We start from the raw sequence: 23,759 nt of genomic DNA, 5'->3' as shown, positions 1-23,759 counted from the left end.
GCAGTGAAAATTAATTAAATCAGTGGGAACAGTTTCAATTTTGAATTAAAACTGTTTCACCTTGATTAATGGAATATCTGGGTAAGTGGAACGGTTTTTCCTTGAAAATAGGCAAGTGGGCAAGTAATGATTACTGTTTTCTCGCGCCCAGTAACTATCCGTTATTACTGCATGTCTGACAGGTGTCCAACAGTAACATTTTTTTTCAGAGTATAAGTACAACAGAGAAAGGATTTCTTTAATCTTTTATTTCCTTCATACTTTTTCTCTCTACTTGCTTTTACTCTCTCTTTCTCTCACGTTGGTTTTTCATACAGACATTTTATCAAACACCTAACAGGCACTTTTGAATCTCAATTTTTCACATGGCACCTAAGGATTTAATCATTGATGGAGCTAAGTTTGTTCCAAACAACTATGCTGCAATTCTTGATCATGCTGAAGCTCCATCTGAATTGCATTTTGTACAAGATCTTCTTGCACACAGTGAGATTGGGTATGCATTAACCCAGCCTTCAGTCTTTTCGAGCCAACAAGTTCTGACATTTTGACGGACTGGACACTTTGATGATGGTGGTAAACATGGCACTCCTAGTATTGTTTTCGAAGTGGGTGATTCTTCTTATGCAGTCACTCCTGGTACAATACGCAAGGCTCTACATCTTCCAGAAGGTTGTACTTTTTCAATTCCAGAAGAATCAGCTCTTCAGGAGTTAATGGCAAATTTGGGGTATGAACAGAGTTTGGCAAAACTTGGGCAGTTGAAACAGGCTCATATCAGAAGAGAATGGAGCTTCTTCTTCGACTGCATCACCAAAGCTTTTGGGAACAAATGTTCGAATTTTGATGCTATCCCAATTCTGAGTCAGCATATCGGGTGTTCTATTATCAATCAAACTCATTTTGATTTTGCAACTGGTATAATTGGTTTTATTGGGGATAGGATGACAGAGGATAGGAATGTTGTCTATTTTGCTAGATTCTGTCAACTTATTTATACTTTTTGTACTGATGAACCTCAATTAGTCAGTTCCTCAACCCCACCTTTTAAAGTTACAAAACGCTACTTTAATGACCTGGTAAATGCTGACACTAAGAAATCAGTGGTTAGACCATTACAGATTCCTCAGTCTGTAAAACAGATCCTAGTAAATGCTGATCCTGATACTTATAGATCTATTTACTATGATGTCCAACAAACAACAAACACCCAAAAACCATCATCCTCAGCACCTACCACTCATTCTACTCAACCTACCCTCAGGACATATCTCAAATCCTATCTCTCCACTTCACAGACTGTTCAACCCTCATCCTCAGCACCTACTGTGAAGCCTTCATCCTCCAAGCCAAAGAGGACAAAGACTGTTCCTCAAACACCTCAAAAGAGAAGGAGGATTGCCTTGAGAGATGAATCTGATACTGAGGAACAGGTTCCTTCTTCAGAACCTGTTGTAGGTGAAGCTGAGAAAGAGACTTCTCAGAAGGATTCTGGAATTGGGGGATCTAGGCTTCTCAAAAGGCTTAGAAGAATGACAGTTTGTGAAACTCCCAAGGAATCCAAATCAACAAAGAGATACAAGAAACAGAGGGCAAAAAGGCCAGTTTCAGATGATGAAGAGGAAGCAGCTAAGGAAGGGGATCAGGAATCTCTGATCTCACAAGACAAGGAATTTGCTCCAGTCACTTCTTCTCCATCAACTCCATCTCAGGAAGCTGTTTCTGAAAAGGCTAACACACCATCTGTGTCTCCTGTTGATCCAGGCACAAGTGCTGATATTGATGTTCAAAACTTGGTTGTGCCTGAAGTAATTCTCTTAGAAGCTCCAACAACAAATAATCCTTCCACAACACCTGTTACTGATGCTGTTCAAACTCCAGAGTTAACAACAACACCTTCTCTGCATCAAGATGCTGATGATCAGACTTTAGGTGAGCATCATGATATGGCTGTTGATCAGAACTTAGAACAAGATCAGCAATTAGAGGATGCTGAAGCCTCCATTGCTACTCACACTGTTATTTTATCAGAGGATACTGATTCTGTAAGTTCTGATGCTACAAATGCTGGAGATACTGGTGATGCTGCTCCAACTGCAGATGCTGATGCAGCAGGTCCTTCAGGACATGCTCCTCAACAGACTATTCTAAAGTCTGAACTGGTTAAGAAGTTTGTTACCAGAGAAGCACCAGTACCTTGGAGTGAAACTCCTGCAAGACAGGAGTGGACTAAGGAATGGAACTCAGTTTCATGTGTTCCAACTGAAAAGCATCTTGCTGAGCACTTGACTAAAGCTGATGAAATGTTAAATTCTGATGATTTCAAAACCCAGCTTAGAGTCACTGCATTGAGTACTAAACATCTACAAGATCTTCACTCAACTACTCATGCAGAGCTACACAAGATTTAGGAAGAATTTATCAAACAGGAACAAGTTTGGAAAATTGATAAGAAAAAGTTCTTCCAACCTACCATTGACAGGATTGCTTATATTGAGAAGACTCAAGATAATCAACAAGCTCAGATTGATGATATTCTGACAAATCAAGCTTCTCAGCAATCACAACTTAATGAAATCCAATCTTCAGTGGAATTGCTTGTCTCTCTTCTATTACCTGCTGATGCCAAAAAGGGGGAGAAAGTAATTAAGTCCAAATGCAAGACTGATAAGACACTGAAAGGCAAGGATGATGGAAAAGATGATCGAGGAAGCTCTGGAATGGGTAGAGGTCATAGTCAAGGTAGAGGATTCACATCAAGACAAGCTAGTCACATGACAAGTTCTGATATTGGGAAAAGAATAAGTTCTGCTACTGGTAAAAGGATAAGTTCTGATGAACTTTTAGATCTTGATGAGGAAATGTCAAGACAGTTATTTCTTCAGGAAAATCCAGGAATGGACTTGGAGAGTTTAATGAAAGAAGAAGCCAGGCTTAAATCAGAGAAAGTCACATCTAAATCTGAAGCTTCTGGTAAAAAGCCACTTCCAAAACTCAAAGGCATTGTGATCAAAGAAAGGACACGTACTGAAGCAACATTGGCTAGATCACAACCGTAGATAGATCCAAGATCCAAGGGTAAAGAAAAGGTTGGTGAACCTATCAAGGTTTATGTGCCTCCTGAGGATGAAGAAATTACTGATGAAAAGGATAATCTTGCTCTGACTTCAAGAAAAGTTCTTAAAACAACCTCTGACATGGCTCAAGTTGTTCAGAGTCAAGAAATTGTAAGTTCTGATATTCAGAAGAAGCAAGTAACCTCTGACATAGCTCAAGTTAACTTGATATCAGAAGATAGACCAAAGACACTCCTACCAGGATTCACTAAAGCAAAACAGACTCAACCTTTGAAGACTACTGCAAGTGGTTTTGAAGCAAGAGTAGTTACTAAAAAGGAAGCAAGAGATAAAACTGGATTGGGAAGTTCTGATGAAAGAAGAATACATAACACTACCAATGATCCAACTTCCTTGAGTGAACCAGGTATTGGAGCAACTCCTGAGAAATTGAATCAACTAGAATCTGTACAGATGGTTTACCATACCTACTTGAAAGAATACATCTTGTTGTATTTCATGACAGATGGTAGGGTTTATCATATAAGACAAAATGCCATTCCATTGAAGTATTTTGAAGAATTGGAGCATGTACTATTCTTACTTCAAGTGGATGACAGAATAACAGGAACTGCTGCAAACTATTTGAAAGAATAGATTCAGAGACAGAAAAGGCTTTATTCTGTTAAGTCTGATAGCACATACGTTCCAAAGTACAGAGATCACAATGGTGATATAGTTGAAATGAAGCCGAACAATGCTAAGATTATAACTACCTTTCTGGGGTACAGGGCTGTTGAATTCAATCTTGAGTCTGATAAAGCTTATTTGATCAGACTGGATCAGGATATAAGAAAAGCAAAGATCAATGATCTCAGAGCTGCAATCTTTCAAATTGGTGAAGATACTGTAGAGCTTAAAGATACCAAAAGGAGAATGATTGATGAACTTAGATATGCTGAGAGATGTTTGTTGAAAAACTATCTCAGAACAACTCCTAACATCAGAGAGATCAGATGATGAAGCCAAGTCAAAGATCTACAACTGCTTAAATTTTGATATTTGTACAGACTGAAGTTGTTATCAGAAGTTGAATATTGGTAAAGCTTTAACGACTGTAAGTTGTAGTTATCTAGTCTAATTCTCATGCATTTGTACTTAATATTTTTGACATCATCAAATATCTGTTAAACTTGTATATTATGCTAATTTATAAGTTGGGGGAGATTGTTAGATATATTTGATAATGTCATGGCTAATATGATTTATGTTTAGATTTCAGATCTTACTTAACAGGACAAGTCAGTACTTAACCACTAATCAGTACTTATACTGGAAGTCAGGACTTAAGGATATCAGTACTTATATTATCAGGAGATAATCATCAGAAGTTAGATATCAGAACTTAAGTGCTGAAGGACGTTCAGATAAGGACAGTAGCTGATTAAAGGAAAGAAGATCGACATAAACATAAGAAGAGATATGCATGAAGAAGGAGTTCCGTGAAGAATGGAATACTTGGAAGAAAAGATATCTGATTGATATATTTTAGGAAGTAGAATTATATTCCATATCAATTAGCGATTATCTTGTAACTGTGTAGTATATAAACACAGACATAGGGTTTACACTATAAGTGTTATCATATTCGAGAAGATTATTTATTGTAACCCTAGCAGCTCTCGTGATATTTGTTCATCACTGAGAGGTAACAGTTCCATACTGTAATAGAGTTTATTGTTTCAATAAAGTTTGTTTTCTGTTACTTAATATATTAAAGTTCGATTTGATTGTATTATACACTGTATTCACCCCCCCCCCCCTCTACAGTGTGTGTGACCTAACAGTCTGATTGCGAGAACTCAGCTTCTGAACGGACCCTTGATGTGTCTGCTGAAGAGGCACCAATGTTATTCCTAAACATCATATTTTCCATGTCAAGTGATGTTGCTGGACCAAGTGTGCGACCTCGGTGAGTTCAGATGGAATGATAGTAGTCAGCGGCTGCTATGCAGCCAGGTCTCGTAGTGCAGATGGATCAGTATTGCTGTTTATATCTTGAACCCTTACACACATTTCTTGAGACGTATTTTGTTTCTAGGGTAATTGTTCACTATCCAACAAGTTGCTTATTTTTCCGTAAGAAAGTCAAATCTCAAATTAAGCAACTTAAGGTTCTGTTGATTTCACCATAAATTAGATTTCCCCTTCCTATTTATGAATTTTCTATCCAAATATTGTTTCTTTCCTCGGCGATTTTATCAGTTGATTGGGGTAGACAATATATATGATTTGACTATTTGTCTGTTTGACAAAGGTTCTGGTGGGACGCCACCAAACTATATATTGTAAACTATGCGGTACTAAGACTTGCCATCTTATGTACTTGTATGGTTGCTCTCAGTCATACCTATATCTTCTTCGCTGTTCCTTCTTAATCAATTTCCTTGATTTTGAAATTTCATTTGGCATTCTATGACAATGAATTCCTTCAGTAACCTTTACAGTTAGACAATATTAGTTATTGAAAGTAAATAAAAGTTGACTGTCAGGAGGAATGAAAGTTCTATACCAGGTTGTTATGTAAGAATAATGGCAATAGAGAAGAATTCAGGATCCATTGAAGAAAGTTACAGCCTTTGAAAGGCTAATTCAATGGTTGCCAAGTTACTTGGAGGTAGTAGGAAATCATCCTTAGGGGAATGGTTGGTTGAAACTTGGACTGGGGTGCCTGGTAGAGACCAGCGCTCCTTAAGTTAATTTGGTTTACCAGTTTGCTCTATGCAGTTTGTGTCTGATATAGCCATCCAACTTTTATTGTATATCAGATTGGTTTAGTTATTGCATTTGAGTAGTGGTGGGAAGTTAACTAGTTGTTGTTATATTGAGGAGCCATGCTACGGTATTTAGTTTCTTCATATTTCTGTTTTCCTGCACCGTTGTTGATTCTGCTACTGTCATTGTTGCTATTGTCGCTAGTATTGTTAATCTAGATCTCTTTTATAAATGTACCCTGATATTAAAGACATGGGTATTCCGATCGGGCATCATTTTCTTGATATAGGTGCACCGTTTAAACGATGATATTTTCTGTCAGACATTCTTGTTATGCTTTTGAATAAACTCACTTCTATATTTCAGGAAGATGCCACCCAAGAAAGCTACCCGAACTAGAGAGAATAGTAGTAGTGTTGCTGAGGGTCCGACTATAAATGAAATTCTAGATTTATTACGTCAGCAACAACAACAACAACAACAACATCAGTTAATCCAACAGATTCAGCAGCAGCAACTACTGTGGCAGCAGCAACATTAAGGAGTGAACCAGATTGTTAATTTAAAATCCTTCCAGAATGTTAAACCTCCTGAGTTTAAGGGTGAGCCTGATACAGTAGCTGTTGGAGCATGGTTAAAAGATATGGAGAAAGCTTTCAATCTTGTCCAAGTGAGTGACAATCTTAAGACCGATTATGCAAATTATTTCTTGAAAAATTAAGTGAATTACTGGTGGGAGTCAACCAGAGCTTTAGAAAGAGAAGGTCATGTCCCGTGGGCTAGGTTTACCGAGTTATTTTTGGAAAAATGTTTCACTGACTGTAGGAGGAATCAAATGGAGATTGAGTTCTTAGAATTAAAGCAGGGCGATAGAAGTGTAGCTGAGTATGAGGCCGAGTTCACCGAGTTGGATAGATTTGTACCAGACTATGTACACTCTGAAGCTCAGAAGGCAAGGAGGTTTCAACAGGGGTTGAAGCCTGAAATTCATAGTAGAGTTGTGGCATTGCAGCTCAAGACATATCCTTCCATAGGTCAGGCCGCCTTGGTAATTAAGAAGCGAAAGACAGATGATGTGGAAGAAACATCAGGTCAAGAAAGATCTATCCAGAAGTATCATAAAAAGATTGGAAGGAATAATAATAAAGAATTTAGAGGATAAAATTTTTCCTCAAGCAAGCCCTAATAACACCTCAGTCAGCTGTAGCCAAGTCAAGTCAGTCAGGTCGCCTATATCGGAGTGTAAGCAATGTGGTAAAAGGCAAGGTGGAGTATGTAAATCAAATATTTAATGTTTCAGGTGTGGACAGAAAGGACACCATGCGTCAGAGTGTAAAGTAGAAAATCCGAGAGGCACATATTATAACTATGGCAAGGTCGGACATATCGCCAAGAACTGTAGAATTGTTTCCCAAGATAGCATGTGAGGTAGTGCATCAAAAGGCCCAACATCTAGTACACCCAAGACTAGGATTCTAAGATGATCAAGAGGTCAACTGCTCTTGACCCTGGTGGGGAAACATGTACACTCTTCTTTAATTGCATACCTGTTAAAGTATTGATTAACACTGGAGTCTAAGTTATTTATTTGTATGTAGAATAGATTCAATATTGGAATATCTAAATGAACCCTTAATTATAGAAGTGGCTGATTGAAATAAAGTCCCAGAAAATCAGTCCTGTCCTAAATACCCTATAGAAATCTTAGAATTTTTTTACGACTAACTTATTACCTTTTGAGTTAAAAGAGATTCATATAATCCTAGGAGCGGATTGGGTGTTTGTCATAGGGCAATGATTGATTACCATAAAAAGCAAATTGTAATATTTTAGGAAGCTAATATTAGGGTGATTATCCAAGGACAGAGATAAGATAAGAAGTTTCTTTCAATCTTGCAAGCAGAGAAGCTATTAAGGAAAGAATGTAGGGCATATCAAATACATGTAGCGGATATTAAGAAGGAAGCACCTAAGTTAAAAGAAATTCAGATAGCAAGTGAAGTCCCAAAGGTCTTACCAGATGACTTACCAGGATTACCTCAAAGCATGAGATAAGATTTCTCATTGGTTACTGCATAGAGTCGAGCCTTTGTCCAAAAGCTCCGTATCATATGGCCTCAGTAGGAATTACGTAATTAGTTAAGAAACTTCAGAAATTGTGGGATAAAGGAGTGATGAGATAAGGTGTATTTCTTTTTGTGCACTAGTGTGGTTTATAGAAGAAAGAAATGGATGTATGTAGTTAGGTACTGATTATCGGAAGTATAATAAGTTGATAATTAAGAATTAGTAACCCTACTTAGACTAAATTACTTATGTGATCCAATAAAAAGAACGTATTATTTCGTGAAGGTTGGCTTAAGATTAGGCTACCATTAGCTAAAGGTTAAAACTGAAGGCACACCAAAGACGATGTTTAGAACCAGATAGGAACATTACGAATTCTGGTTATGTTATTTGGATTAGCATATGCACCAGTCGCGTTTAAAGATTTATTGAACATAGTGTATAAGGAATACTAGTATATGTGTAATTGTATTTATTGATAACATCCTCAGCTATTCAAAGACTAAGGAAATCTGTGTAGAACTCCCAGGGTTTTCCCTACGAAGATTAGAAGGGAAGCAGCTATACGTTAAGTTATCAACTATGAATTTTGGCTGAAATTAACAAAAGATTCTGATTATTCCATCAACAACCACCTATGCGAAGCTGGTGTAATAACATATGCCTTGTGTAGAAAGGAATGATTTTATGTGATTAAGATCACCAAGGAGTTAGCGAAAGAATTAGAAAGAGTGAAAGTTGAAGTTTGAATAACCGAAGGTGATAAGAAGCCACTGTGCAAAGTTCATTTTCAGTATAAGCTGATTGAATAGATAAGGGAATTGTTAGGCCCTGAATTAGTTCACTATATTATAAATACGGAGTATTGATTTGAAAAAGGTTAAAAATCAACTCATGATATACAAAGGGCGAATGCAGATTCGTATCGAAAGGATATAGAGAGATACAAGTTGGAATGTTAGTCTTGCTGAAAGTTTCGCCTTGGAAAGAAATAGTGAGATATAGGCATAAAGGTAAGTTAAGCCCTAGAAATATCGGACCGTTTGAGGTATTGAGAAAAACAGGTAAAGTCGCCTATGAGCTAGCGCTGTAGCCACAGTTGCAACATACTCATAGTGTGTTTTATGTCTTTATGTCAAAGAAATATATTCTCGATTTGAATCAAGATATTGTGTATGGACCAATTTAGATCCTAGATCGTAAAAGCGGGACCTCGAGAATAAGTCTATTCCTGTAATAAATATGCTTTGGAGGAATCCTCGAGTATAAGGCTCTACTTGAGAGTTAGAGTAAGATATTCTTGGCAAATATCCTCACTTGTTTAATTAGTTAGGATTCTGAGGACAAAATCTTTTTAAGGGAGAAAGATTTAACGACTCGTATATTTTTGCATTATTTTAAGATGTAATTGAGGAATAATTTAAATAAATAAAATATGTGTATCGACTCTGTTATCTGTGTGTTGCTTTATTATTAATTATGTGTGGTCTAGTGGTATTCGAGGATTATTCGTATATTTAATTACTGAGCTGTATTGTTTTGTTTTTACTTTTAAAAGTAATTTATTGAAGATTTATTTTCATACATGTTTTAATTGTCTATAAAATTACTTTTATGTTTTTATAATTTCATTAATTACTTTTGGTATTTTATAAAATTTGGAAACCAATATTTCATTAATTATTTAGCCCTAAATGATTTTCTGATTGTATTAAAGTGTAAATTCAATATTAAATTCCAGAATTCTTCAAAAATTATGAAACTTATATTTTATGAATTTTATAATATTATGAGAATTTTAAAATTGTTCCTGAAATTTTTGAGATTAATTTCACCCGCGCATTGATTCGTTTAATCGTAAATTACGGATATAAAGTGCTATTCAAAAATGAGTTGAAAATTATGAAAAAATTATATTTAATAACTTTGAATTATTTATGATATTTTATAACTATTTGGATAATTTTCGGGTAAATTTTCACTCATGAGTTATTCGTTTCAATCGCAAAGTTCGGGATAAAATCGGGCTGCACGAATGTTTGTATTAATTCATTTGATACGTGTTTAATTCTCCCAATGTCCCTGCTACGTGTCAGCTATTCTAAATTAAAAAAAACAAAAAAAACAGATATACACAACCAGCCTTATCTCCCCCATTTTCTATTTCTCAGAATCTCTCATGCCTCTCTCTCCTTCACTTCTCTGCTTCTCCTTCCCGTTTTCCTCTCCGTTTTAGAGGGTTCCGGTCGCCACCTTATTTCCGGTGTGATTCTGGTGGTGCCCGTTCTATTTTCCTCGTTGGTGTTTATGTATATATACATATATATGTGTGTATGTGTGGGCGCTGTGTGTGTAAATCGTGTGTGTGTGAATTGGATGTGTGTGTATCGATTATGTGTGTGTGCGTGCGTTGTATGTGTTCTGTGTGTGGGCTTCTGTGTGTGGCGTTGCTGTGTACTGTTGCCACCGTGTTTCTCCTTGCTCAGCCGCCCTTCGCTGCTTTCCGGCGAAGTGGTGGGGCGTGGTATGCGGTCTCGTGTATGTGCCGTGTGCTCGGTGTTGCTTTCAATAGCCTCAGTTATGTGTTTTTTTCGTCTATGCTACTGTGACTGCGTAATTCGAAGGCTTGCTTTGTGATGTTGATTTATCTCGATGATTGCTTTCGTGATGTCGTGAATTAATAATTGATTGAATTATTTGAGTTTAAAAGAATAGTATTAATCTTATGGCGAAATTCTGACAGAAAACCCGTATGGGCACCGTGAAATTATACCGCCGTTGGAAATAATCTCGCTGAGCTGACGGATTATTGGCGATGATGATTCATGAGCCAATAATAAGGTTGTAAATTTTATTTTTATAATTTTCAAAGTTCAGTAGTTATTTCGGTAAATAGTAAATAAGTATCGTTGGATTAGTTATTTCGCATTGTGTTGATTGTGTTGTGGTTGAAAATTGTGTCGATATGATATCGACTGGTAGTCCGATAAATAAAGGAGGTGCTGCCCGAATTTCAAGAAATTACTATTTCCAAAATTCAGGAACATATCCTATAATTACCGGAATTACTAATCGATTCATTTACTTGTATTCTTATATACGAATCGCTTTATAAATTTAAATCCTGATAGGAGAACTAACTCGGATTAATGCAACCCTGAGTTTTATTTGATTAAGCGTTACTCAAATAAACTTACTAATATTAGTTGGTCGGTTTGTCTTATTCACGATTATTTAAATGTAAATTCGGTTCCGCCAATCTAAGTTAAAATTCAGGACCAAGATTTCAAACAGCTAGTGATATGTAATTCAGTTAGTGATATATGTTGTAAAAAGGGATTTCAAAACCCTACTCTCTGTATCAAAAGTTATACATATGTACTCTCTAAAACTAGTTACTGACCTGAATTTCAAGTACATGAGTCATACCTGTTTTGTGTATTGAGTTAGTATGTATAATTACGAGTCGGGTTTAGATATCGTTTGGGTAGAATTAATAGCGAGGATGTGTCAAGCATAACTGGTTGTCTAACATAGGGTAGTTCGACTCTGTAGGTTTGAGTCGAAGGACTCGAGAATTGATGTTGAACTAAGGATAACCTGGTGATCAGTCAACAGGCTCAGTAAGGTTCCAATTGAAGGACCTGAGTATTAGAGTTGGATCCAGGATAGTCTAATAGTTAGATGATAAAGCCGAGCGTCCAAATTGGTTCAAGGTCAATCCTAGATAATTGTAAAGCTCGCAAGGAAAGTACCCCTGACCATACTTTTATGGTTCAGTATATATGAATAACTGTTGTTTTATTCTTATATTAAAATAGAACGTTTTAAGTTACTTATCCCCTGTATTTAGAAATGTTGTTAAAGTATGTTTTGGGGAAAAGTAACTTCTAAAAGTACCTATCTCCAAAGTGTGATTAAAATGAAAAGAAGTTTTGAATAGTGTGTTGTGACAGAATTGTTATAAAAAAAAGAGATAGGTAATAGTGATTTTGGAAAACTGTATAAAGAGAATATTTTGATCCACCTATGTCGTGGAGTGTTTTGTCCACCTATGTCATGGAATTTGGAAAGAGGTAAAAAGGGAATCCGGTTAATCTAATGGAGTTGCGTAAGAGGCCCGTTATTCGGTAACGGCCCAGCAGGTGGTCGCGTAAGAGGATAATTCGGTTGAGCACACTGTTTAACCGATTAGTCCAGCGTAGGGGAAGACCTAGCTAGTCTCCCAAGTTCCAGAACACATTCTTTTTTCTGGACGACCGTTAGTCGCTATCTGATGATGATAGAATGATCAACTATCTTCACCCGTTGAACGTCCAATAGATCTGATTGATTCAATTTTAAAACTATTTTACAAATCAACTTGTATGGAACATATGATTTGAAAGTGAAATAGCATGCTAAAATTGAACTCTGGTATTTATACACAGCACTTGACTGATGTTATTATTTTACAGAGCATCCTAGTTTCGAATATCCAGTTTATGAATGTTTATCTCGCCTTTGTAAACGAGTTATGATGTCTGTTCCTATAAATTTTTTATCATAACATGCCTTACTTGTTATTCATATAGTGATACTGCTGACCAATTGATTGCTCACCCTTGCAGAATATTTTGTATATATATGTATTGCAGATTTATAGGAGATCTCTCCGTGCAGTCAGGGCATAGTTCCGGTTCTTTCCGTTCCAGGCTCCTCTGAGGTAGTTGTGTCAGACCAAAGATGGTCTGTTGAGGTGATGTATTAAGTTAGTTGCATCAGGATTGTTCGTAATAAGTTGATTTTGTAATAGTTGTAACCTAAGTCATACTTAAACCTGGAAAAGTTCTTGGAAAAGGGGTTGTGTTATTGTATAAGTGTTGAAGTGGATTATATTATGTTTGTTATTGTTGTTATTGATGATGTCAACTCCTGACCCCGGGGTTGAGGTCGTCACACTATCAATGATGCTCAGATAGACTGTAAAGGAAAAAAGGTTAAGTTAAATACCCCAGGAAAGGAAGAAGTCATATTTACAGGAAAGAAGCGGACACAGAAGTTTCTGACCCTAGCCCAGACCAAGAGGATATTACATATAGGAAACGAGGCTTACTTAGCCTATGTGGTGGACACTCAGAGGGAGGTGCCCAACTTGCAGGATATTCCGATTGACAACGAGTTAGAAGATGTATTTCCACAAGATCTTATGAGACTACCACCTGGTAGAGTGAATGTGTATTCTATTGAGCTAGCCCCAGGGATAACACCAGTTTCGAAGGCACCATACCGGTTAGCCCAATTGGAAATGAAGTAATTAGTTACCCAGTTGCAAGAACTATTAGTGACGGTATGATATAAACCAGTGTGTCTCCTTGGGGAGCACCGGTATTGTTTGGTAAGACGAATGATGGAAGAATGAGGCTGTGCATCCACTACCGAGAGTTGAACAAGCTAACCACATACCCAGAATAAATGATTTGCTTAAACAGTAAAGGATGTTGTCTACTTTTCTAAGATCGACCTGTGAACTGGATATCATCAACTAAGGATTAAACCCAAAGATATTCCAAAGACTTCATTCTGTACTAGATATGGGCATTATGAGTTCTTAGTGATGTCCTTTGGATTAACCAATGCCCAAACAGCTTTCAAGAAGTATTAGGACAAGTGTGTGATATTTTTTATTAACGACATTTTAATCTACTCAAGGACCGAGGAAGAGCATGCAGAGCATTTGAGGATAACTTTGGGAATACTCAGGAAAGAATAGTTGTATGCCAAATTCTCGAAGTGCAAATTCTGGCGGAATGAAGTACAGTTTTTAGGACACGTGATCAATAAGAAAGGAGTATTGGTTGACCCCTCCAAGATAGGGGCGGTCTCAAATTGGGAAAGGCCAACTATACCTACAGAGGTAAGAAGTTTCATAGGTTTGGACGGATACTATCGTAGGTTTGTTCAAGATTTTCCAAAGTTCGTAGCCCCTTTAACCCAACTTACTCGTAAGACTGAGAAGTTTGAAAGGACATAGAAATGTAGAATAGCTTCCAAAAACTAAAGAAAAGATTGATGATGGCCCCTGTATTGGCGTTGTCGGATGGAAAATAAGATTTTGTGATTTACAGTGCCGCTTTGCACAAGGTATTAGGGTGCTTTCTTATGAAGCACAGCAAGGTAATTACGTACGCATCAAGAAAATTAAAGGAATAGTTTTTTCCTTAAAGATTTGGAGGCACTACTTGTATGGAGAGAAGTGCGAGATCTTCACATACCATAAGAGCCTCAATTACTTGTTCATGCAGAAAAAGCTCAAAATGCGCCAGAGAAGGTGGTTAGAGATAATTAAGGATTATGATTGTGAGATTCTATATCACCCAGGGAAGGCCAATGTGGTGGCTAACGCCCTTAGTAGGAAAGAGAGACTCAAGATGATAATTTATTTGGAAGAGTTGATGAGAGATTTAGATAAAATGGAGATAAAAGTGAAGGTAACCGGAGTCGGCACTGAAAAGCTATTTGAGATTGCAATGCAGCCCGAGTAATTGGAAAAGATCATATTGTACCAAGAAAAAGTGATGAATGAAGGCAGGGAGATAATGATTGGAGAAGAAATCAGCACTGAGGAAGATGACAAGGGAATAATGAGGAATTCCTACAGGATTTCGGTCCCAAATGTTCAAGAACTTAAGGACGAGATCTTAGATGATAGTCATAGTTCGAGGTATTCCATTCACCGGGGAGCACCAAAATGTACAAGGATTTGAAAAAGTATTATTGGTGGATCAACATGAAAAGAGACATAGCGGAATAGGTGAGCAAATGTTTGACCTTCCAGGGAGTGAAGGCAGAACACCAGAGGCCCCGCGGACTTTTATGACCCCTAGAGATTCCTGAATGGAAATGGGAACAAATAGCCATAGATTTTATAGTAGGCTTGCCAAGGACCAAACCCAATCATGATGTCGTATGGGTAAGTATAGACCGACTAACAAAGTTAGCTCACTTTATTCCAATCAATGAGAGATACACAGTCGATAAACTGGTAGACATTTACCTTAAGGAAATGGTGGCGCGGCTTGGAGTTCCAGCATCCATTATCTCAGACCGAGACCTCGGTTCAAATCCAGGTTTTAGAGGAGTTTTCAGGAATGTGCGGGAACCAAAATGAACATGAGTACCACTTACCATCCCCAGAAGAACGAGCAAAGTGAAAGGACCATCCAATCTCTAGAAGATATGTTGAGAGTCTGTGCAATAGACTTTAAAGGAAGTTGCGATGATCACTTGCCATTGATCAAGTTTTCATACAATAATAGCTTTCATGCTAGCATTTGAATGCCACCTTACGAGGCCCTGTACGGAAGAACATGTCAATATCCCTTATATTGGGATGAAGTTGGAGAGTGTAAGATGCTCAGGCCCAAAGTGGTCCAAAGGACCAATGATATAGTAGATCTAATCAGAGGGCGGCTGGTAGCAGCCCAAGATCGACAGAAGAAGTTTGTTGATTTGGCCTGAAAGGACAAGGAATATGAAGTAGGGGACCTAGTACTATTAAAGGTATCCCTTGGAAATGATTGATGAGGTTCAGGAAGAAAGGCAAGCTAAGTCCAAGGTACATTGCACCCTTCGAGATATCAAGACGTATTGGGAAGTTAGCATATGAACTAGGCCTACGCCCGAACCTGTAGCAAGTTCATAATGTGTACCACGTATCAATGCTAAGGAAGTATCATTCAGACGCTAGGCATATAGTGAAATACGAGCATGTGGACATGCAACCAGACTTGACCTATGTGGAGTAAATGAGTATATGTAAAGGTCATCAGAATTCAAATTCAAACACCTTGATTTTTCTGAAAATCCACCAGATACCGAACGAATTAAGTAAAAGGTAACATGATTAAAAAGGAATTCAATTCAAAGATTATAACATGGGATCATTAAAGGAATATAATATATTGAGAAAGGTTTAGGGAAGCCCAAGTAATAAGATCCCGAATATAATCTCTCAAACGAAGAACGAGAACGAGAGTTAAGCGAACCGTAAAATAAATCAGGGACCAAGGATCAAGCTTATACAAGTAACCAACGGATTAATGAAGAAATTATCACTAATCAAGAGGATTAGAGCAAGATGATGTCATCAAACCATATGGATTGGACAAGTGGCCTTGTGATGATGTAAGCAAGGTGATATCATCACTTTAATAAATAAGGTCATGATATTTTAGCAAGATCAAACCACTACCAAGTGTTTATTTCACAAATATCAAGATCAAAATAAAAAAACAAGCATTTCATCTTCTCTCCCCAACCATTCTTTGCTCTCGGCCTTTTCAAGAAAATAGGGAGAAAAATTTCAAAGTCTAAGCACACTCCATCTTAAATCACAAGGTAATTTTCATAGGTTCTTGGTGATTAGATATAGTTATCCTAGAAATTTAAGCTTCAACTTCCATTCCTAGCTAGCTCTAAACATGCTTACTCATGCAATTCTCTCAATATAACGCATATATATATATATATATATAATCACAACAACAATAATACGGGTATAAAACTTGCCTGAGTGTCCGGGGATGGTAATCAGCTTAGGCTGGGTCTGATAACCTATAAATAACAACATAAGCCAGAATTAATCATCGGTCGCTTAAGAAACTAGACTTTATTCATGCATACCCTAACGCTCGCTTTCACGCTTAAATATTTATATTAGTCACTCAGGTACCCTCGGCTCCACCATTTTTATAAAATTGACCGTTAAATATTTCAAGATGAATCCTTCGCAAGAATCTTACTTACTGCCTAAGACACTTTACATAATTGTTAAGTGTTCCGATTAGTCTTTTATGGGCCTTAAACATGATCTTAAAGTTACTCAGGGGGTGGGGCTTTGCTCGTGAAAAAATCTTGTGATATATATATATGCATGTATATTTCGGGAAGCATGTTCATATGATATATATATATGCATGCATGTTTTGAAATCATGATATTTTATTGTCAAATACAATTGTTTTGAAGTAGAGCATATAAAATACATATCTAGTATTTAGCGATATTTTGCGTATCCCCTTAGAGTACGACATACAAGTTGAACATTTTACCTAAATCGGGAGGCGATGTTCCCAAGTATATTATATATAGTTTTCAAAATTAATAATCGAATAATTTTTATTCGATAGTTTTAAATTATAAGTGAATATTATTTTTTGAGTATTCATTTACGATTTCTATTATGATCAAAGATTATTTCAATAATTCGAGTAGAGATTCTACTTATGAAACTTATTTTATTTTTTAAATGAATATTAATTTTGAATATTCATTCGAGGACTTGTGATTTCGCTTTTTTTACTAAATAAGATTCTCTATTTCCTTAAAGAATAATGTTTCGATATTCTCCTAATAATTTGGAAAATGATTGATATTATTTAAATCATTCTTACTTTAAATATTTTCAGAGATTATTTTCAAACCTTATCAAAACCATTTTCAAAAGTATAGAGAGGAACCCAATCCCCGTTGGGGATTTAAATACTCGTTCAAAAAATAGGGGCTCAATTGTATTTTTATATTCGCAACAAAGTTGCTGAATAGATAAAAAAGTTTTTGATTACTTACCCAACATTCGGGAAGTAAATTCTTGGAACAAGTTTAATCCATTAACAGGCATCTCCTGGGAAATATCGATAAGTTTCCCTTTTCAACCAGATACGGCTTCTTGGTGGAGCCGTATCTACAATTTTTACTTGGGGAAAAGGGAGACGATCTTTACATTTTAGAGTCATGGATTTCATCTGAATTAGGAGTAGCGTAAATTACCGAGTGGCGCCGAACCAGCCTTATTTTATTGGCTCAAATGGCCCAGAAGTTCCGCTGAGACGGTCCATTCCTTAGGAGTCCCGCGTTCGGTCGATAAATAATCCGACTGTTCTCCTCTACATATAGAAAAATGTGATGTTGTACTACTGCGACTAATCATCGTAAGTTGTTTTCCTGGAATGGCAAACTCCCGTAGTGAGTTCATCATCCAGTCTGGATATCTCTGTAAGATTACCCAAAGCACTTTGAGAGAAAGGCTACGGCTAGGTGACTGATGAGTTTTGCAGAGTCGAGCTTTTAAAATGATGTTTTCAATAAATGAAGTATCTCGTAACTTCATATTTTGTTAATGATCAAAGAATTGAGTTTACTTGAGTGGATGAAAGCCCTCAAGAGTATTTATAAAAATGTTTTATACAAGTTTTACCATGCAACTTCATCTATGAGATGAACTTGACTTGTTATCATCTTAGCATTGAATAATAACCATACCATTGTTGCATAAGTATATTAATTGAAATTAACCTAAACCAGTGTTTGTGGGAATGAACTAGAATTAATTCTATATTATTTGCGATCACGTATACTTGCGTGAATATTAGCGCTTGTTTTCATCCTAAGAGCTTCCCTTCTCTGTATTGCTCATTGTACTCTAGCTCTTGATCTCTCAATATCTTCTTGAATTTCTTGATAGGATCGATTGAGCTTTTTAGATAATCCTTAATACAAACAGTCATCCGAGAAAGCATCTTCATCTTCAAATTCTTCTTCCTTAGTTATGACCTTTCTCTCTTCATTAATCACTGCATCAACTATGGGTTCAAAACTCTCAGGAACATCACTTTCATCTATTTCTCCTTCCTCCAAACTCATACTCTGAGAATAGGGGCTTTGGAGCATATATCTCCGACAGAAGATCCCTTTGTGTCGTAATGACTTTGCTTAGGAGATCTTGTTTTGACGTTGATTGCTCCCCCTGAGTTAAATAACTCTTCTCAGAAGCATGTCTTGCTTTTAACAACACCCTTTCATCTATCCTCTCTTCTTCTTCTTATTCTTCCTGAATCTCATCTCCAAATTTATCATAACCAGAGTCAGCTATTTGAAAAGCATCCTGAATTAAGCTCACAGCTTCAGCTACTATTTATTGCTCCACCCATTTCTCCCCCTAAGTTTTGTTATCTTTCAGAGCTGGGGTTGATTGAGCAGGAAAGATCAAGATATGGATCTCTTGTGAAGATGGTTCTGAAACAGACACTTGCTTGCTGACTGAGGTCTTTGGCCCAGTACTGGCAAGAGTTGTGTCAGTGGAAATAGGGATTGGAGCTTGCTTACTAACGGAGATCTTTGGCTCAGTATTGGCAATTGCCTTTCCCTTTCCAGAATGAGAGAGAGATTGCTCCACGAATTTCCGTAAACTAGTAAATGATGCTTGTTGAAGTTCAAGTTGTTCGGAAAGATGGGCAAACTGATGATCCCTTACAAAAAGTTTATTCTTGATATATTGATCCTTAACAACCAGTTGTTCTTTTAGATGGCTGTCTTTAAATGCTAACTGCTCTTCAAGGTAAGATTTTGCTGTGTACTGTGACATATCTATAGGTGTTATTTGGGAGGTAGGTGTCTCACGGGTTTCTCGCAGTGTATCACTCAACACACTTTCACTCAGCTTAGGGACTAGTATTTCACTCACCCTCACAGATACACTCCGCTCATAGCTCCGAGATCGAGAAGATGTACCTGTAGAAAACACTAGAGCCATCCTTGAGGAGGTCAGCAGTGGTGCAATGGGAGTTCGCAATTCCCAATACTTGTACAAGATAAGTTGTATGTCATCCTAAGTTGACTGGTCCAAAGTTTGAATCTCTGGGAGGATCACTGAGGCCGTCTTATGTAACATATATTTCTCGTCTTCCTCGAGTGTTGGTGAAGACACTTTCCCCTTAGGATCACCAGTTGAATCTGGTTCATTGCCAATGGGTTTCCGATTCACACCTATGTCGGATCCCCTATCTGTAGATGCATCCAGGTTTATTAGTCCTGGGGAGGTAAGTGATGTGCTAGATGTGGCAGCGATTACAGCACTCTCTCCTAACACTTGTAAAGGCAGTTGGTCCGTTAAAGGACCTTGAACAGGATATTCTAACCGTAATATGGTTGAATGCCCTATTTTCATCAACACTTCCTCACCAAATAGAGCTCTTCTAATTGACGTTTTTAAACTTTCAAGATCCTGAGTATATGAGAGTGTGTTTGACTCATCACAGGATGCCTTGGCCGACAGGCGAATTTTAATAGACCCACCTTGTTGAGAAGATGGATCCAGTAACTATTTATGTGCCTTTTCAGCCAGTGTATCCTTTTGGGAAGATACATGGGAGGTTACAGTTGTCTCAGTGGGGATACTACTTTGCTTCAACGGAGACAAAGTTTTGGGTTTACTCAACATACCTTCCTTATTTGCTGCATCATATGCAGTTTCTCCCTCTACACTCTTGGGATCATTAAACTCCAGGGTTGGGGCTAGGAGATTTTGAGATGTGTTTGTTGGCTCTAGAGGGTGGTTATGAATTTTCGGGAAAACAAACTCATTGCCTCCTGATAGTAATTGCTCTTGAGAAAGTTATGTGTGAAATTCAGCAAGATTAAGTGAATCTATATCTACTAAATCATCAAAAGTAGTGCTCATGGAAGATTCATTCACACCTGCGAGGTATGGCCTGTAAACATTTGTTTTTGATTGAGTTGGCTCAGCTTCCTCTTGATGTCCAGTAGCTTCAGGTTGAGAAACCTCTTTTGTCTGTTCACCAACTACAGGTTCTTGATCAACATCCATTAGTTGAGCTTCAGGGTTAGGCTGTGAATCTGCTTCATGTCCACCATATCCCTTTTCATCATCCTCATTTGCAGCATCAGGTTCTGGATTATTGGGTTCATGATCATCTTCATTCTCAGAATCAGGTCCTTGATGAAGGGAGTCAAAGTACTCTTGCATGAAGTCTGTTACATGAATGGGGTTGTTGTTGGAATAGGGATTCTACTTATACAACCTACCCACCATTTTGGAAGACACAACTAGATAACTTATCATAATATCAGTAGAAACCAAGGCCTTCTGAGCTTCTGTGAGCTTAGCATTCAGAACAATCTGGAGGAACCTGCCATATATGATGTAATCATATTGTTGAGCTTGATTCTTCGGTATCTCTTTCATGAACAGACGTCCAAAATTAATGTGAATGTTCTGAGCAATAGCCACTCCAGCTAGCCTCATGAAATGTGTCAGTCCATGAAATCCACCAGTCTTGGGAGACAGATGAAGGACTGAATATTGAAGAATAAGTTCCAAGGCTTGGGTAGATGACTTTTATTAAAATGCTTTGGATACTCGTTATATGGCATAGTGCTGCTTATTCCCCTGAAGAAGCTATAAACTTCAGAGTCTCTTGGCAGATCATCAAAAACATTCAGAGGAAAGTGAAGATGTTCATTGAAATTATCCTCAGTGATTAGTATTATTTCATCTTCAATAGGAAACATGAAGCTTAGCTGATCTTCATCTGATGTGACCATAGCTGTGGTGTGAACGAGTCTGAGGAGCTCAACATTTAATTGTACATTAGTAGTTAAGACATAGTGCACAATCGAGTGCTCATTTAAAAATCTAATTCAATTTTCAAAATAGCATATATGAGCTGGATTACGATTTATAACCTAGACATAATTTATTTTGGGTATCGTAATATTATCCGCCATTTTAATTAAAAAATGAGAATAAAATTTTGACTAGAAATAAATTTATCGTGCACAAAAAAAATTCTCAACTAATGTGACACTGATAAGTGGATTTTATATCCACTTGGAATGCTTTATTACAAGCTTAAATTGGTGTTTTGGACTCAATTTGTTGGTATTTTGATGTGTTTTTGTGTTATTGCATTTCAGGTACCAGTTATATGAAGAAATGAGCTTTTAAAGGAAATATGATAAACAATGGTCAGATTTGGAAGCCAAGGCCATTGTCAAGTTGTAGAGAATCTCAATAGCTTCGCGTGGGCAGTTGAATCGCCTAATTTTAACGAGTAGAACTCAAGTTATGGTCAAAACAAAATTCATCAGAAATTTTTCCAAACAGGAGCTGAGCGCCCGCCCAGAAAAGCTGAGCGGCCGCCCAGGAGAGCTGAGCGCCCGCCCGGAGAGCTGAGCGGACGCCGAAGGCGCGGTTGGTCGCTGATTTCGCTGAAAAAGCTTTTTTTGAGTGGAATTTGACGATTTTAAGGGTCCAGGTCCACTAGGGGCGTATATATACTTAAAAAAAAAGGTTTTCATCATCCGGGAAGATTGGGATACCAAGGAGAAGACCTAGAAGCACAGAACAACTCTGAAAAAGAAGATCTTGTTTTTAACTTGTGATTCTTTAAATTAGTTGTAACTTTGGATGCTCGTTTTCGTTCTTGTTGAACTTAGATCTCATTTATTCGTACTTTAATTATTATTCAGTTTATTAAGACCTTGTTTTATACCATGCTTTCATTGGAACCCATGATGACGATGAGTTCAATTATGGGCTAATCGTTGTCATGGAGTTCTAGCGGATTTACTTATGGATTTCAATAATTAATTTGTTTTGATATCTTGGTGTGTGGTGATTGATTGATGTCCTAGTATTGGTTGTGCTTATTCGTCTTATGTGCGTAGCTAACATATAAGATAGCGTGTTAATCTCTATTGAAGCAACAGTGAATATAGAGGTTTAGAACTTGCCATGCTAGCATAGGTTCATGTATGTGTATGCATGATTAGTGGGTAACTCTAACCATTTTACTTCCCTTATGTAATCAAGATAGGTAACTTATGCTTAAACCGTTATGTTGTCAAATTTTATAGACATATAGGGTCTCAATATAATTGGTGCCTATTCAGCTTATATCTCTTTTGTGGATATCTGGTAGAATGGTACTCGTGCAACAAAAGTTGGCGTTTATCAGTTTCGTGTTATCTGATTAATGTCATCACCATCACATGCTAAGGTTAAGAACAATAAGGCTATTGAATGAAGTATTTAATTAAGTTAGAATCCCATGTTTGTCATATCTATTAATTCAACCTCAATTCTCTTAGTTAATATTATTTAGTATAATCTCTTAGTTTAATAAAAACCCAATTTGTTATTTGTCTTAGCATTGAGCGATAACCATAGATTGTTGCATAGGTGCATAAATTGAACTTAACCTAAACCAGTCTATATGGGAACGAATCTGATTTATATATTATACTACTTGCGAACGCGTATACTTGCGTGAATATTAGCGCGTGTTTTCGCCCTAACAAGTTTTTGGCGCCGCTGCCGGGGACTCGGTGTTAATTTTTAGTTTATGTTCTTGTCATCAGTGGTCGTTAAAGTTCACTGACTCGGATTCTTTTACTTTCACAGTTTATTTGTTTGTGTTTCAGGTACTCATTACAATGGGAGATCTAACAGCACGACAATAGTTTTTTCCTTAAAGATTTGGAGGCACTACTTGTATAGAGAGAAGTGCGAGATCTTCACATACCATAAGAGCCTCAATTACTTGTTCATGCAGAAAAAGCTCAAAATGCGCCAGAGAAGGTGGTTAGAGATAATTAAGGATTATGATTGTGAGATTCTATATCACCCAGGGAAGGCCAATGTGGTGGCTAACGCCCTTAGTAGGAAAGAGAGACTCAAGATGATAATTTATTTGGAAGAGTTGATGAGAGATTTAGATAAAATGGAGATAAAAGTGAAGGTAACCGGAGTCGGCACTGAAAAGCTGTTTGAGATTGCAATGCAGCCCGAGTAATTGGAAAATATCATATTGTACCAAGAAAAAGTGATGAATGAAGGCAGGGAGACAATGATTGGAGAAGAAATCAGCACCGAGGAAGATGACAAGGGAATAATGAGGAATTCCTACAGGATTTCGGTCCCAAATATTCAAGAACTTAAGGACGAGATCTTAGATGATAGTCATAGTTCGAGGTATTCCATTCACCGGGGAGCACCAAAATGTATAAGGATTTGAAAAA

General features: G+C 37.2%; 1 long non-coding RNA gene across 1 annotated transcript; it reads left to right on the top strand.

Moving 5' to 3' along the window:
* Positions 1 to 10,008: 10,008 nt before the first annotated feature.
* LOC141678296 (uncharacterized) lies at positions 10,009 to 22,244 on the top strand. The gene is made up of 3 exons (XR_012557680.1): positions 10,009 to 10,739; positions 12,536 to 12,636; positions 21,654 to 22,244. It is a non-coding gene; the product is annotated as an uncharacterized LOC141678296 (long non-coding RNA).
* Positions 22,245 to 23,759: the final 1,515 nt, after the last annotated feature.

This window comes from Apium graveolens, chromosome 8 (genome assembly GCF_009905375.1).
Source record: "Apium graveolens cultivar Ventura chromosome 8, ASM990537v1, whole genome shotgun sequence".
Classification (NCBI taxonomy): Eukaryota; Viridiplantae; Streptophyta; class Magnoliopsida; order Apiales; family Apiaceae; genus Apium; species Apium graveolens.
The sequence above is the reverse complement of the archived record's forward strand: the minus strand, read 5'-3'. Positions and strand labels throughout refer to the sequence as shown.